Source organism: Epinephelus moara, chromosome 17 (assembly GCF_006386435.1).
Source record: "Epinephelus moara isolate mb chromosome 17, YSFRI_EMoa_1.0, whole genome shotgun sequence".
NCBI lineage: Eukaryota > Metazoa > Chordata > Actinopteri > Perciformes > Serranidae > Epinephelus > Epinephelus moara.
Window position 1 is genome coordinate 2,732,985 of NC_065522.1, and position 4,609 is coordinate 2,737,593.

The window sequence follows — 4,609 nt, forward strand, 5'->3', positions numbered from 1 at the left end:
CTTTATTAGATGGCCAAATTATCAAATTAATTTGAACCTAACAATCACATTTCTTACTATAGCCAATATTTACAAAACTAATAAGTGGTCTCATATAATCTCTCTTTGTATTAATGTACAATATGTGTAATCTCAACCCTTTCAAGTACAGTCAAGTAATGAATATCTTTCTTTTTCAGGACAACCTGGAAACTCAGAATATGTATGCTGAAATTTTCATGTGACATCATTTAATGATGATAAAAGTTATATGACTACAAAAACAAAAGAAATTTTTTTTTTAAATTAACCGGGAATTGAATTTCACAGAATTTTATTTTTAAAAAACACACATATCAACAGTTATCAATTTATCTTTATTTTATCATGGAGGATTATTAGGCTATTCCTTTCTTTTCAATTCTGGCAGAAAACTATCTTGCCTCAAGTTGATCTTTGGCTGCTCCTGATTGGATGCTACCGTCAAAAAACAAAAGAAGAAGAAATAGTAGCATCTGATTGGTCGAGAGACTGACCAGAAGTCATCATTGTTTACGTCAAGCCCATAGACTGTTTATAAAAAAGGTCAAGCCTCACAATGGAGGTCCGGTATCATAATTTACACGTTTTTAATCACAAAATGTAATATTTAATTACTATCGCAGAGTTATCACGGTGGATTTACTGTAGCCTAGGCTACGAGGTTCTTGGGAGAGAAAAAAAAAACCTCTGCACTTAACGGCTGGATTGAAAACTTGCTCGAAAAGATTGTCCTGAGCCCACCGTAGATTGCCAAAAGAGTAAGCTTCTGATCACAATTTCCCCCATTAAGTTCCTTTGTGTGGTGTGGTGCGGGCTGCGGGGGAGAGCAGGGTCTCCGCTGACAGAGAGATGATGTTGATTTGAGGGGGCGGCGGAGAGCCGGTTTCCTCTGCATTCACTTACATGACAACTTGACTTGAAAAAGAAGTCAATTTTCTGCTGCTGCCTCTTCCTTTTTGGCATCTCTGCCTCCTTCTTCTCTCTGTTGTGTGTCAATGTTGTTCAATGTCAGCCATCGGTGAGTGACAAAAGCTCCAACTTCAAATTTCGCCGGCCGGCGGCCAGTCGCGGACAACAGTCTGTGATTGGGTGAATGTCCGTTCAATTTGACCAATGCCTTTTCATGCAGCATAAGGGGGGGTGAGGTGCGCTCCATTTTGTATGCTGGTGCACTGCCAGGGTGGGCAAACGGGTTTACCTTTGGAAAATGTGGGGGGGGGGGGTTGAAATCATCTTGCTGTAAAAGTGGGGGTGTCAAAACACCCCCATCCCCCACGGGTGCGACGCCCCTGGAAACAGACACTCTCAAGTTATGACGGAGGTGTCATCCAACCTATTGTGAGTTGATGTACCATCACAAGGATCTTGGACATGTATAATTTGAGGGCTCAAAAACTATATTGTGTTGTTTATCTCGTAACGGTATTGTTTACATATGGCATGTGCTTTGTCTGTTGACCCCTTTTTTCCTGGAAATAGAAAATATTTCCACACTGCTGATTTATTCCGGAGTGAATAACATCATCCTCATCGTATTTCTCTTGGTTGCTGCTGTTTGACGATGACACAAACTTAAAAAAAAAAAAAAGGCGTATCCTAAAGATGACCATATGGATCAATATTTTCACTTTGCATCAGTGATATTGATTATTGAATCAATATATCAATCCCGAATGATGGATCGATACACCCCTAGCAAAAGGTGACTAATGGTGCTGTTGGAAGGAACAGGGGAGGCGGTCCCTGACACCACGTTTGTGATCTGTAGCATATGTCACACAAATCATGTGAGATGGCAGGCTTACAGCTGGCTCTGGGTCCAGGGAGTAGCCTGTCATGTCTCTGTCTAATCCTGGTCCTATAAATTTGACTTGCTGTGTCAGGACCTCATGACTGGGATGTTTGAATTTGAACCAGTGTGCAAGACATTCCCCTTATTCATAGTGGTATTTAAGCTATAGTGGCCAAGTAAAATTACCTGTCATTTAATGCAATGTTATTGTATCATTTCAAATTTATTTTGAAACTAAATGTTTTATGAAGTATGAAGTGTATTAATACAGGTAGTTATCCTGCTGGATTTATTTTTTTCTACCAAAAATATGATGTTGTGGCTTTAATTACAGCTGTATGTGTTTCTCAGAGTGGTTCTGGGCTTCACTTGGAAAAATCTGTACCTCTGAAGAATGCCCCCCATCTAGTAGTAAAGGAAATTGACTATTTGAGTGCATTTAAGTGAAGTTAAATGTGTCATTATGGTGAAATCTTATTTTGACACGAGTAAACATTATGTCCACAGTGACCTCCTCTTCTCATGCTGCTCTTTCTCACTGTGGTTTGCTCCCAAAGCTCTGATTTGCTAATCAAATGAAGCAGGTGTGTCTGAGGTTTTCTTTTTTTTTTTTTACACAGCAATAAGCTCAGATTTTGCATTTGCTGATTTCCCTCTCTGCACGCTCTGATTGGCTGTTGCCAGGCAGTTGCCACGGCTCACTGCAGAAACACAAAGACAAAACAAATACAAGCAAAACAAATAAGCAAGCTGCAGAGCAGAGGCAGAAACATGGAAGACACTGTTTGCCATGTTATATATGTTTTCATGTGATTTCAGTGCTCAAGATATTTTTGGGAGTCTAAAATACACGCACCCGTCAGCCCAGGAGAGCAGTACTTGCCTCCTGCATGGCAGCCAAGTTCCTGCAATCACTGGTGTGATGAGAAAACAGTTTAGGGTCTGCCCAACACTTATGGAGCTCCTCAATATAAGGTTTAGAAGGAAGAACCAAGAGGGCAGAAGGCTGTGGCATCTGCCAGAAAAAAAGCACTTGAAGGAGCTGCTGCCACCGGTGCTTCACCAGCCCCAGGCTAAAGCCATCCTGATAGCTGGCTTCTTTGTGGCACGGCCAACTTCAGATCCATGCAATGACCCAGCATTGGACCCTTGCAAAAAAGCCCCTGAGGTCATGGAGGCTGTGTTTCTTTTCACACCTTGAGCTTCCTCCTCCTTATCTGTAAACATACTGCAGGATGCTGCAGTTGATAGCATATCATCCTCTTGACAAGGCAAGTCTCTTGTGGCAGAGTCATCACTGGGAGCTATAATCAGGCTGAAGATTGAGCAGGAGCTCTTTAATCTGGGCAAATTCAGATGTGTCTCTTTGAAGCTGCCGTATTAGCGATGCTAGCAGATGGCAGTTCAGTAGCATTTTCTATCTCTGCAAGTCTAGTCATCCGTATTGAGAGTGGCATAAACCTGCAGTTCATACAGCGGTTGCTAGACACGCCTGCCCTTAGCTGTTCAATCCCCAAGTAGGCAGGGCATTAATCATGACCATCCTCCGTGTGGAGGAGAGCCATACATGAGTTACAGACATGCGAGCCCAACATCTCATGAAACAGGTTAAACAAAGAAGGAAAGGAAAAAAAATACACTGGTGAATAGCCTAACACAAAATTAGCACACAGCTAATACTACGTTGTCACTAATGACAAAGCTTGTCACTGATGGAAAAAAAAAAGACACAACTGACCTAGGGTTATATACAATGCTCGTCGGCCACCACAAAAACACTGTTCCGCTATCCAACAAACTACAGACGGCTCGTGCCGCATTTTCCTGACCAAACCCGACCCAAGTCGGAGACAATTATAACAAGCCCGGACCGAACCCACAGCACAACACATTTAGTTTGTGTACAACTCAATGGACAGAGCCTGTGTTGCGTTCAGGCATTGTCACATAAATAACAAATTCCAGCACTTGAATAGGCCATAGCAGAACACAGCAGCATGTCAAGTGGGCCGAACCCGAACCAAACCCGAGAAAGTTTTTGATTGGTCAATCTGAGCATAATATTTATGACCTGTGATATGGTAGCCTGATGATCATTAAATATGCTCTGTATGGGAAGCTCTCTCCCACAATAACATTAATAAGAGGTGAAGTAAACCGTTTCAGCTTTCATACTCACGGCTCCTCCTGGTGGATAGACAGACCATTGCAACTGGTTTCTACAAATTAAATTTGGGTGTTACCAGTCGGCCCCGTATTCTCTACGTCATCGTGGGGGATCTCATTAGAGCTACAAGCCCGGCCAGGTGACAACAGGGACCTGTGACGGATCGGTCAGGGCTCTGCCATAGGCCAAACAAAAATTTGAAGTGGCTGCATCTGTAGTTTAATATGCTTACGCCTTTGTCCATCTGTACGTCTGTCTGATTTTTGTGAAGGTAGTATCTCAGGAATGCCTTGAGGGAATGTCTTCAAACATCCACTTGGAATCACTAATAAGATTTGGTGGTCATAAATCAAGGTTTCTGTGACCTTGTCTATCTCAGTCTTGTGAATGCGATATCTCCGGACAAAAAAGATTCAGACAAAGAAATTCAGCCCAAATGTCCATCTAGACTTGGATGAACTGATAAGATTGGCAATATTTCAAGAACACCTTGAGGGAATTTTTTTCAGACTTGGCACAAATGTTCACTTTGAGTTAAGGCTTACCTGAATAGTTGTGGTATATATATACCATACCATGTATATATATATATATATATATATATATATATATAATGTGTATATATATAT

General features: G+C 41.6%; 1 protein-coding gene across 6 annotated transcripts in view; it reads left to right on the forward strand.

Annotated features, from left to right (window-relative positions):
* Nucleotides 1-4,609, forward strand: part of camk2d1 (calcium/calmodulin-dependent protein kinase (CaM kinase) II delta 1) — a 229,557-nt gene that overhangs the window by 160,040 nt on the left and 64,908 nt on the right. The gene's annotated exons all lie outside the window — the stretch shown is intronic.